Source organism: Pavona decussata, unplaced genomic scaffold (assembly GCF_977016875.1).
Source record: "Pavona decussata unplaced genomic scaffold, jaPavDecu1.1 SCAFFOLD_272, whole genome shotgun sequence".
In the NCBI taxonomy this organism is placed as follows: Eukaryota; Metazoa; Cnidaria; class Anthozoa; order Scleractinia; family Agariciidae; genus Pavona; species Pavona decussata.
Genome location: NW_028145674.1, coordinates 1,190,001 through 1,202,760, shown reverse-complemented (window position 1 = coordinate 1,202,760; position 12,760 = coordinate 1,190,001). Strand labels below are relative to the sequence as shown.

At 38.8% G+C, this 12,760-nt stretch overlaps 1 long non-coding RNA gene, 1 other non-coding gene and 1 pseudogene across 3 annotated transcripts in view; 1 reads left to right on the top strand and 2 right to left on the bottom strand.

Annotated features, from left to right (window-relative positions):
* Window positions 1-1,535: 1,535 nt before the first annotated feature.
* LOC146455640 (steroid 17-alpha-hydroxylase/17,20 lyase pseudogene) lies at window positions 1,536-4,593 on the bottom strand (annotated as a pseudogene). The gene has a single exon (XR_014858992.1). The product of XR_014858992.1 is annotated as a steroid 17-alpha-hydroxylase/17,20 lyase pseudogene (transcript).
* A 4,279-nt stretch (window positions 4,594-8,872) lies between these two features.
* The window catches only part of LOC146455638 (uncharacterized), a 4,224-nt gene continuing 336 nt past the window's right edge, over window positions 8,873-12,760 (bottom strand). Inside the window, exons 1-2 of the long non-coding RNA XR_014858979.1 lie at window positions 12,543-12,760; window positions 8,873-10,361 (exon numbers count right to left, since the gene is read on the bottom strand). The exon at window positions 12,543-12,760 is cut by the window's right edge and continues 336 nt beyond it. This is a non-coding gene — a long non-coding RNA (uncharacterized LOC146455638). The remainder of the gene's footprint in view (window positions 10,362-12,542) is intronic.
* On the top strand, window positions 9,357-9,429 carry Trnas-uga (transfer RNA serine (anticodon UGA)). Its single transcript has one exon. It is a non-coding gene; the product is annotated as a tRNA-Ser (tRNA).

Sequence of the window (12,760 nt, the reverse complement as noted above, 5' to 3'; positions counted from 1 at the left end):
GTGATAAAACTATGGATATGTTATTGGTGCACAGATCCGCAAGCGTTTCGATGCATAGTATTAATTTTTGGTCTGTAACTGGTCTTTTTCCTGGGATTATAACTGACAGCTTGATACGTGGCATTATTGGTAAGAGTGGGTGGCTAACAGTATTGGAGAATGAGATTTAGGAAAGCGCCTTTGACTGATTTTTACACTTAAAAGCGCATTAAAAGTGGTGACATTACTTTATATCTAGACGTCATAGACTGCTAGCAGCCCCTTTCTGGATAACCGAGTGAGAAAGCTTAGATTGAAACGAGCAAGAAACGAGAAGAGATTGAGGAAGAGGCGCCTAATTCAGTTTTTCTCACCCGCTCGACCATTTACAAAGGGACTGCAAGCAGTCTCTTGACGTTAAATTTTTAACAACCTCTTGAGCCAATCCTAGTACAAAGAAGAGATGTTCCATTCACTCCTTTTCCATTAAACCTTATACCAAAATGGTTCCAATTTAACATTCTTTTGTACGTTTGCATTCAAATTATCCCTTCTTGCCTCGTTCAAGTTAACATATTATTTTAATTTTTTATTAAGAAGGGCTAATTTGGATAAGAACCAAAAAATATTAACATGGCAGCCATTTTTGGTCTATTGTAGTAACAAGGAAATGAAAATTTAGAACGAAATTAAAAATCAAGTTCTTCTTGTGCCAGTTACATGGCAATTGTTAACGCCGTTATATAGACTGTATGGGCTGTATAGGGTAGCTTCAAAGAAAAGTCTATGGTGGCTATTACCAGAAGAATGTTTGCGTATGAGAAATGGCGGGGGGGGGGGAGGTATTTTTTATTTTATTTTTATTTTAACGTGGCATTTCCACAACTTCTTTTCCAGGTTCTTCTCAGATGCATTCCAAAAATGGCGGCGCAGAGAGCACCAAACTGACAAATAGAATATTGCTCGACTTTAAATTCAGCAATTTTTTTACGGGACATTTTTCCTAAATTCACATCAGGATAAGGAGGTTGGTTTCCTTTTAGGCTTCCTCACCATTTTCTTTCTTTTATGAAAACATGTATTTTCTGTTCTTTACTTTATTTTGTGGTAAAATAAATAAAAGACCAAAAAGACTAAAAGACTAAAGGTTATGAGAGCACATGGTCTACGCTAGCCTGGGTCTTCCTTGAGCCACCATGTTGAATACCTCTAACACCATTTGGGAGAGGGGAGTTTGTCCAGCTGGTTTAAAGGGAACTTACAACAAATTGACTTTGAATTCTTGGAAATAGTGTCTAAACGTCAACGCTTTGTCTAAAAAGTAGAATTAGCATTTTAGTGTTCTAAAAATTGGACACGATGATGCGATTATCGCCCAGTTTCGAGTTTAAATTTCCCAGGCGCCGCTATTTTGAATCTTATAATGTCATACAGTTGCCGTTATTGTCAGGAAGAAGTTCTTTTGTGTGAATTAACTAGGCAACCGTGTGACGTCATGAAATCCAAAATGGCGGCACACAGAAATTTTTAAAAGCAAAAAAAAGGTGATAACAAAATCCAATTTTTAGAACACTAAAATGCTACGTCCACTTTTTAAACTAAGCTATTTCCAACAATTTAACGTCAATTTGTTCAAAGAGTGTAGGTTCGCTTTCAAAGATGCCACCTTATTTCTTATTTGTACTAAAATATACACAAAATTTACAATTAAACAATTGCAAGTAAGATACGATATTAAGGCTCTGGATGAAACTATGTCCAGAAATGCACTAAACCCTGAACTTGGGTACCTCATATAAAACAGGCCTTTTTGTAGTTTTCATATGACTTCATGTTTGACAGAATTACGTGTGTTTTAGTGAGAATTTAAGGTTAGGGGACACCTTGTGATGTCTATCATACAGTTCATGCATCTCATTAGCGTGTATTTCTGGAAATACTGGATGAGGGTGCTGGAACATCGGTCAACAGTTCAATTTTCGGCCATTTCTCAGCTAAGAGTAAATTTTATGAGGTCGTATTCTCAACTAAGAGTACAAAAGCACGGCATTTCTCAGCTGACATTAAGCCGTTTAGGCAATTTTCAGCATGTACGTTGACCCATACAGACCTTCAATATTATCAAAAATTACTATTTCACTACTATACTGTGCGTTTTTGATCGAGTGGGAAGTGCAAATTACCTGAGAAAATGAGGGTAGTTTGGAAAAGAGAAGAGCTTTTGGTCTTTTTTACCTTGTTGTTTTCCTTTGTTAACAAAAGAGTCTTCCCAAAAAATTCAGTGGCGGTGTATTGTCTCATGCCTTGAGGAATATGTTGCCGTTGTTCGGACTCCAAATCATTCCAACATAAACACAAAACTTCATCACATATTCTGACTCCAGATCGTTCCCACAATAACACGAGATTTCAACTTTCTCCTTTGATTTATTCGCGTCAACAGCAACAACAACTAGCGAATTGTTTCTCGTTCGCTCACGTAGTTTGAGATCCCAGAATCCTCTACTTTCCTGGGCTTAGAACATTACATCACTTGCTAATTTCAACAGTGTTGTCAAATATATAGAACGGCTTCATACAACAACAACTGACAAGCAGGTTCCTAAACGTTGCCTACTCTGGAATGTTCGTGAAAACATGAGAACAAAATACTAGAAAACCTCATTTCTTTGAATCTAAAATGTTCCACTATGAGCTTTCGACTGCCGTCAATCGACGTCTGAAAAGGCTGCATTTAAACATGAGACACTATATTATAAATGAGATGGCGAAGTTGTATGTAAATTTATATTCGCCTACTCGTTTGTTCTCTGGTACTTTCTATACTCCATTTGCGAGGAAGAAAGCGTTTTGTAAGAATATGCGTGGTCTTTTAGATTATTCTACATCTACATCTACATCCTCATTGGTAATTGGCAAAGGTTGCCCCTCCCGCCAATAATGTAGGTGCTTGTACAAAGTATAAAAATTGATAAATTGTTAAACAGTCCACGGCCTTCAAAATACAGTACGTCTCATTCCCTGGAGCTTGTGATAACTGGCGGGGTAGTTCAATTAGCATGCCTTTTGAACGAACAGACTTTGAACGGCTTTGGCATTACTGCAATCCCTGTGATGGGTTCCAGTGAAGGCAAATCGCATCCGGGTGGATTCTCAAACCTGAAACTGTGCAGCAACCGTGCCAGGACTAGGAATAACTGAGTTCTTGCCAAAGACTCTCCCAAACACTGTCGTCGCCCGGCTGAAAACGGATGGAAATGGTCTGCGTTTGGAAGAACAAATTTGCCATCCTCGTTCAGGAATCTCTGAGGCTTGAATTCGTTGGGTGCATCCCATATATCTGGGTCGCGATGAAGGGACCATAAATTGATCAGTACTGTACTATCGTTTGGAATATGATACCCTTGCAAACTGGTGTCCACTACGCTTTTGTGGATTACAACTGGGCCACCCGACAGACGTAGAGTCTCGGTCATGGTCGCTTCCAAATGTGGCAAATTCTTCTTGTCTTGGAGTTCTGGTAAACGATATGGTCCTATGACTTCGTCAAGCTCTTGATGCAACATGTCTTGAATCTTTGGGTTATGAATAAGGTGCATCAGCGCAAAACAAACAGAACTTGCAGTGGTCTCCAATCCAGCGATAAAAATTTCGCTCATGGTCAAGATAACGTGTTCATCTGTGAAGAATTCCTTGACTGAGGAGTCCTCCTCTTCAGCTTCTTTCTTTGCTTTCAAAAGTGCGTCTGTCAGATCTCCCTGATCTTGCACTCGATTGGCCTTCACGTGTTCCCAATATATCCTTCCAAATAAGTTATCTCTTTCTTCGCAGATCTTCTTATACCCCTGAACTGATTTGAATGGAAAAAACTTCAACCATGGGAACACATCAACCATGCTACCAGAACCAAGCATCGCGAAAATTCCGTGGGTGATTTCAACCAACTTCGTAAACTCGGGGTCATCGAGCTCGTATCTTGAACCAAACACCATAGTGCAAATCGCATTTGTAATTGCCAATTGAACCTCTGTGATGATGTCGTGAGGTTGTCCATTTGAGGATTGCACTCGTTTCAAGAGCAGGTAGACTTCCTCATTGATGATTGATCCCTGCTTCGGAGAGCTGCTGGTGTACATTCTGAGCGCAGAGACGACAATCTTGCGATGAATCCGCCATTGTGGAGAGTAATCTGCAAAGGCGATTGCCTTTGCGTTGCGTGAGTAAACGTCTAACGTGTTTGTCTTTGGCCTTCCAGCGAATTCAGCGGACTTTGTAACGAGAGCTTCTTTGATAGCTTCTGTGCCGGCAGAGATAATCGTCAACTTGCCACCAATATACAGCCGAAAAACTTTGCCATAATCTTTCTCCATTGCCGTAAGGGCTCGGTACGGTGCCTCGCCGGCCATTTTGTTTGCATTTCCAATAATCGGTAAAGGAAAAGGCCCGGGAGGAAGGTTCTTAGATGCAGAGAAGCGATTAGCAATCATTGTAACGACAATAATTGCCAAAATAAACCACACGAGTTCTTCAAACATGTTTAGCTTGCGACCTGTGAAATAGGCTCGATGTTATGATGCGTTCCCCTCCAGTGAAAACGAGTCTCATATGACCTAAATCCGGGGAGTGGGAGGGGGGGGGGGGGGGGGCGTGGACGGAGGTGAGGGAGGCTTACAAGACAGGGATGTGCCGCCTAACGGGTAATTTCTGATCTAGAGCGGGGTATCAGTTATTGGAGACATGGAACGTGGGATAAAATTGCAACTCCGGGAAACTTCTAACCATTGGTTGTGATTGTAGAGAACTCGTTGGAAACACAACTGTATTTTTCAGTTGTCGTGAGTCGAACAAATAAAAAGGAAGAAAAACCTTGCCAAAAAAGCGCTACTTAAAATTAGGACATTGGTAGATTCGCTATTGAGCAAATTGAATGAATAAATGATTGAATGTTGAAATGCTGCTTCTCTTAGCACTTTATCATGCACTGCAGAGTTAATTCTCTGATCCATCATTTGTGTCCTTAGTGCTAGCAGCGCATCATTCCTTTGGACCCATCACATATACATTTGCCGCAATTATTACCACCATAATCACCCACGACTTGCTCCCATCAGTCCTTGTAGCTCAGTCGATAGATAACATCCCGAGTTCGTGGGTTCGATTCTTGCCGAGGTCAAAGATTTCAGTTTTTCTTTACCTCGTACGGTCTCCCCTTCCTTGCGTTTCTTAGCACTATAGCATACAATATAGAGTTAATTCTCTGGCCCATCATTTTTGAGAAAATTGCCTTTTTCTAGACACGGAATATTATTTTTCCTACCATGGGAATGGGTATACATTTGGAGGGCTTGGCGGCACATACACCCCCAGACCTACTCGAGAACCCCCCCCCCCTCCCCCACGGCGAATAGTTTATTGAGCAAACAACTCATGTGTGTAATCGTGACTTTTGGACTCCATTCCGGACGAGTGTCCGTTGCCAGTGACATACCCTCCGATCTTTTTCAACAACAGTGATTGCCAAATTTTTACAACATGCCTCTGTTTGCCTGCTTGATACTAAATAGCTGAAAAATGCAGTTAATTTCAAAAATAACAGACAAAAATTTGCATATACAATGAAATCATTGGAGTGCAAATACAAGTTACGCAACGAGCTCCCACGAAAATAAAACCTGTCAGTAAGTGGATAAAATTTTATCCCTCTTCAAATATAAAACGGCTTATTTTAAAATTTGCTTTCAGTTGTAGGGGTTTATAATTTTAATTGGTTGACTTCCAGTTTTTTGCTGAAAATGTCGCATTCGGTTTTAAGCCAATATGGGATTTTGCTTAAAACGAGGCAATACAATACCCCACGGTTTCAATAGACGTGATGAATTGTAATTTTTTTAATTTTTATTTTATTATTTAATTTATTTTATTTTACTTATTTTCTTATCTTTTGGTACCACCTTGTAAACGTCATTTCCGCCGCTCCTATATATTGCAACATCCTCCATAATATAATATTGTAATTTCATTTATCTAATTAAGTAACATCTAAAACTGAAGAAGGCTGGTTTGGCCAGCCGAAATATTGTTTTAAAATATATTACGTTGTGTCAGCCTTGCAGTAGTCTTTGCAATTCATCAATTACTTATAATAAAGAAAAATTTCCATTGAAGGTCACTTCACCGTTGCTAACACTGTTTACATTAACGCACGATTACAAGCTTAGCTTTGTTTGAAGAAGTTGGACAGTATATTTAAATTGGCAATGATTGTATTTACAACGATTGTTTATATCTACAGTCAACTCCCTTTATTGCGGAAACCCTCGGGACCTCGAGTTAGTGTCCTTAGTACTTAGCGAGAGTCCGTAATTTAGCGGGAATTTATTTCAGTCAAACGTCTGCTATTTATTTTTGCCGGGGATTTAGCTGCTGTCCGTATTATCCGGGTATGCAATAGCGTGGTGTCCGCAAGAGTTGACGGTACTCTGCAATCAAACAGTATCAATTATTGGAAGAGCAAACCAATTGCCCCACCCGGAATCACTGAACGTTTTTTATTAATGGCCTCTCAGATTCCTCTGAATGAAAGCTAGTACGTAGAACTTTCCTATGGTCCTGTTTATTATGCTGTACAATGTGGTTCTAACTTGTGAGTCTGTGGATGAAAGCCTAATACTAACGTGTGACCATGTGACTGAAAGCCACTGAGCAGTACTTTCCTGTGGTGTTGTTTATTATGTTGTTCAAGGTTGTTCTAACTTGCTAGTCTGTGAATGAAATCCTTGAGTACAACCATTCAAATGAAAACTACTGAGCAGTACTTTCTTCTGGTGCTGTTTATTATGCTGTACAAGGTGGTTTTAACTTACCCGGACATATACTAAGAATTGCAATAAATATGTTTAGTATTTACCAAACCAGTGGATAACTAGTGGTTTTTTTTTTTTGCCTTCTCTGATTGGCTTCTTAGACTCTAGATACCACGTCGTTCCCAGGGTCTCTCCTCTTTGCGTCTCTATCGCTGCCTGGGACGTGAAGAGGAGAGACCATGGGAACGAGGCTGTTGCAGAGAGTATTTGCTATTCATCACCTCCAAAGCATTGCCTTGGTTTATGCGCGCAGGTTTTTTCATCGATTTGTCAAGAAAAAATGACATGCCTATCACTGATTTGGTATAACGTATACTAAAAGGTTTACTCATCCAGTGTTGGTAAACAGCGAAATTTTTCGTAGTGAAAGCTCATTTTTCTATTGTCGTTCAATACTAACATCTTTCTCGCGCTTGTCTTCTCGGTGTATCTTTTAAACTAGTATATAGTAAATAGAATGTTGTGAATACAGCTTTTCTTGCATTTTTCAAGCAGCAACTGTGTTTGTAAGGACCACTGTATAAGTTGATGCACAGATACGATAAAAAAGCAAGGTTGATTTCACGGTTAGGGATATATGTTGTTGAATCCAATACAGGTTTTCTTTGTCAGGGTATTACAGAATGCGAAAGACGTTACAATTTAAAATAAAGGAGGAAATAATTAGATGTGAAAATTACATAAACTTGACGAAAATACCTAAAGTTACAACGGTAAAACGAAAACAAAAAACGTTACCATTTGAAATTTGAAAATGCATCAAAACACTCAATGGAGGATCTAAAACGCAAAGAAAGTATCATTTTTATTGGATCTCTTACGATCTCCCCGATAAAATTGTTTCCCCCTTGATTTTCAGCATCAAAATAAAAATTCTCCTTTCTTGTCCCTATCGCTTTCTTATAGCAGTATTGGGGAGAAGTCTTCAAGATTTCTCGTTGGGTGGTCATACCGTTAATTCTCATAACCTATCTGCCTGATCGCGAAGGGAGATTTTTTGAGACTAACGCTTTGCCGTTTACATAAACAGTAAGAAAGAAGGTTTCCATCAACGAAGTTCGTCGGGAACGAATCTGTTCACAAGTGCATTGGTGTAGTATCTAGTCTTTCAAGTTCTCAAGATATCCAGTTTATTTGCTCATTACCAGCTGGCCTGTTCGAAAATGCTAATTATCACTTCGAGAAAAAAAAAAAAAAAAAAAGGACCATTTGTAGCCTAGGTAAAATATAGCTCCGGACATACGCCGTTCTGGAGAAATGGTATGCGCTATTTTGACGGGCTTCTTCAAAATTGCACAATCTGAAAATGGTAGCATATAACCAGTCCTTCAAATGGGTGCATTCTGTTTGCGAACTGACTGGTCAGGTGCTGCACAGTTCTGATAAATAAAAAGCACTCTCAGAATGAAATCTCTGCTAACCAGATTGCCCAGCGGTGTAATTATGTATCATACATCAAAGACCAAGCCTAAAAGTAAGTAAACGTGTAAAACTATGCTTTGTTATCAATGCATTGAATAATAAAACAGTTGTCCTGCCCAATCTTCCGGAATATCGTCTGACTTTAGCCAACTCGGCCTACGGCCTCGTCGGCTAAGTATCAGGCGATATTTTGCGCGATTTCGCAGGATAATTGTTAACTGTCTGTTTCAACCCCAAAAGGTGCCCTTTAGGGTCGGAGATTTCCCTTTAGTGATCGCTTCCCAATGTAAAACAAACCAGGCGGTAAACAGTTTCAGTCAAATGAGGCTTTTTAATACCCCTTCTTCACTCATATCGTATTTATTTTTAACGACAGTTCCAAATAACTAGCAATTTTTACAATGATTCAAGTCTCTGTGGAATCATTTCCATGTACATTTATTTCAAAATCCAAAAGGACATCATAATTAATGATAAACGTACAAAAATAAACAAATATATGAGTGAAAAATAAAAAAATGCAAACTGAAAATTAAACAGCATAAAGTCACCATTTACATTAAACTTTTGGGTAAGCTGTTGGCGGATCAGCCCTTAACAACACTCGTCATAGCTAACACAAGCTAAACTTTGATGAATTTCTTGTATGCCTTAAGGATAAGTTGACTGTTCTCCGCGCTATTAATTAGGGGAGCAGAGATGGCGCAGTGGTGAGAGCACTCGCCTTCCTCCAATGTTGCCCGGGTTCGATTCCCGGACTTGGCGTCATATGTGGGTTAAGTTTGTTGTCGGTTCTCGTCCCTGCTCCGACAGTTTTTCGCCGGGTACTCCGGTTTTCCTCCCTCCACAAAAACCAACACTTGCAAATTCGAATTTGACCTGGAACGCACGGACGAGTTCCTAGAGTTCTTTGGTGCTTCGTGGGTAAATAAATTACATTTGTTTTTGCTATTGCAGCTGCGAATAATAACAGATTAGACAATTTTCGAGAAATATTGACCGTGCAATTTTTGTTATGTGTTTGTTATTTACTTTTAGGTTGTCGTATACTATGTAGATTGCATTACACCTTTTTTATTGTATAGTAAGGGAGGCGGCGTGGCCCAGTGGTAAGGGCGCCGGACTTGAAATCCGGAGATCCCGGGTTCAAGTCCCGCCTCGGCCACGCTTGTAAATAGCCAGCTGGTTTGCCTCCTGGCAGTTGGGATTTTTAACATGTTATGTTCGATTTGCTTATTATTTGTTTCCCGTTATTTCTGAGTGGAATGCCTGTAAACTAGCTTTGGGTAGCTAAGTGCATTTCCACTATAAACAAAGCATTTATTTTTTATTTTATTTATTTTATAGTAGTATCTATCACAGTGGAAATAAAAACTGACAAAAAAAACCTTTTGGGCAGTTTTCAATTGAGTGACGAGAGTAATTCGCATTTGCTTTGTTTTTGCTTTACTACACTCTGTGATTGGTTAGCAAAACTCGCGCCATTATATCAACCAACGAGAAGCAAAACCCAAACCAATCGTGACTTGCTTGCACGCCTTTTCCTGCGCTTGGCGCCGGGTGCACTTATTTGCTTCGAGCTCTGATTGGTTCATTGCACTGTGTAAGTTTGTTCTGATTGGTTAGAGTGATTTCATTGGGTTAAGTTTTACTACGCTCAAAAGAAAGTCATACTAACTACTGTATTTCATCAAATAACAACCATTTCTCTAATCAACGTTCCCCCCTTTTAGCCAACGATTCAAAACAAAAATTTCTTCACGTCAAATTTAATTTGGAACTGATAATCAGGGTCAGCTTATTTACAACATGGACTACTACAAGTCTTATCATCGCTTTTGAATTACGATAAAAGAAAATATTACTGCAGCTCTAAAGTTATTTGGCAGGAATCATTTACATTTAAGTTAAAGAAGAACTTTTCCAGATTACTTGTTCTTCTTCTTTCGTAGTTTCCTTAGCTTCTTCAGCTTTCCTTTTTTCTTCTTCTTCTTTTTCTCTTTCTTTTGCTTTTTCTTGTCTCCTCCTCCTCCAAAGAGGAACGACTTGATTGTCTTCCTGTTTTCCCAGATGGCTTGGGAACCCGTCTTTCTACATCTAATAAATCACAACATAAGACAAATGAGAGACCATCGCAGTACACAACTTAAGAAGCTGCGAAAAGAAAGCCTGAAAAAAAATTCAGACTTGAACAGGATTCGAACCCACGGGGGGCGACCTGCACCGTTTGCAACGTCTTACATGGTTGGTCGAGAGGACAAAAGAACGAACAACAGAACAATGCTCCCAACCCTAAAAAAAAAAAAAGGACAATATGCAGTTGCTGGCTGTCAGGGTCCAGTAAAAAAAAGAAATTTTGATCGGGCAAGTCTACTGAACCCATGACCTCTGCTATATCGGTATCCTGCGAGCAGGCTACCATATCGGTGTAGTGCTCTACCAACTGAGCTATCAAGGCAACTGGGAGCTGGTCATATTGTGAATTCGTGATGCACCCTACGTAGAAATGACGAAAAGCGGAAGAAAGAATAGATAAATGAGTGACCATCGCAGCCAGACACGGAGATTTTTTAATTATCGAAACGATTATGCCACAACTAATAAAATAAATTTTCAAAAAAGATGCCAAAACAAAACGGAGATTCATCGTTCAGGTATGGACTGGAAAAAGAAAAAAAATTGGGAATTTTTTATGGGTTATCAGGACAACGTGGCGGGTAATTCAAAGGTTTGTATGGAAATTCAACGATAAAAAAAACTGTTCACCGTGAACATACATTTTTGGAACTTTACACAATGAAAACCTAACACGTAAAATCAAACACGCAACAGAATAAATGTTTGGACTCTAGCTTTTCTTGAAATTTACAAAAACGCCTTAAATATCACGAGTCTTCTCGGCAGGTAGCCAAAAATATCACGCAAAAATCTTGTCAATCTTGTGGTATATGCTTGAAAAAGCAGACAACTGAGATGAAGCTAAGAAGTGTTTATACGGAACTCATTTGGCCATCTGTGGCTGCTTTATGCAAGAGCATGAAATAAAAAAAAAAGTACAGACACTCGAATTCATCGTGATTAAACATAAATACGCATTTTGTCCCAGCAGAAGCGCAATGTGACGGAAAAGTTCTGTCATTTTCCTGTAATCACTGAAAGCTAAAAAATAGATTAATAAAGTTATTCAAGCAGAGATTACATAATCCTTGTAATTCAAACAATTTGCAAATCATAACGAGTTCTTTCAAAATGGTAAAAAAAAGTCATTAAATATTCAAAACAGGCGAAGATGTACAGCTGGATATAATCTTCGGACTCTGATTTTTCGAAAAACGCAGTCGAAAATTGGCGTTGAAATTACCCTCCTGATAGTTTGGAAATACCCAGAAAATTCGTTAAAATTTATTGTTACGTTTATCCTGTTTGTCAAGCGAAAAACCTTATCCTGGTCTCTATTTCGATTCAAAGATCACTGACCTGAGCTTTAGAGACAAATCTCACCATGTTTTGCTGAGCGTTCAGTATACATTAATACAAAGTCGATGTTTTTCTTCAGATGGAAAGTACCTTCGAATGAATCCTCGCAATAATCTGTTTTACAATCAGATTTAACTCGATACGGGCACTGAATTTTGTATCGAACATCGTCGCAAAATTTGCTTTGTTCAGCGAATTCAACTCAAGCAATTGCAAGATACAAACTGAATTCATGTCTTGTTTAAAGACATCAAACAGGCGAATTTTTGCACAAATGCCTTAAAACCCAGACAAATATGTTAGGTGACAACAGTGACATGAAAAACTCAAAGGAGAAAATTCGCCGTTTCGAAAACAAGTTATTAAAATTACTAAGTCCTTATGTCATTAAAATCAATTTTCCAGCCGATGCAAAGGAAGCGAATTAAAATTTCGCAATTTGTCCACAATTTTTTTCCAAAAACATACATAAGACCAGAGCGGAATAACGAGATGGGCACTGAACATCCCATATTTCGCTACGTTGAAAACGAGTTATGGAAACTGTTAATTAATTAATACTTCTTTTCAAGAAATTGTACTTTCCCTATCAATGTAGGTCAAATAAATTCATATTTCGGAAGAATTTATCCACAATCAAGTCGAAAAATTAAGACCGATCCAGAAGAAAATACACTAAATAGAGCAAATTTCACCACCCACAAAAATTGTCACAAGCATATTTTTATTCTCATTCAATTCAAATGTTTCGCGTCGAAGCGTACAAAATGAATTTGAATTCAGACCAAAGTGATTACTTACTTGGAGCAAAGCGATTGTTCCATGTCCTGTTTTTTCTTTGGGTTTAACCTTGTGGCACAAATCCTACATCTTCTGCTTTCCGTTTGTCCCATCTTTGCTCCTGATTGAAATTCACGCCACCCCGGAGAATAATGTTAACAAGTTTAAATCCAAACTTCCAGCAAAACCAAGATGTATGTCTAGACTTCACCGTCGGCAGTATCTACAGCTGTCAATTG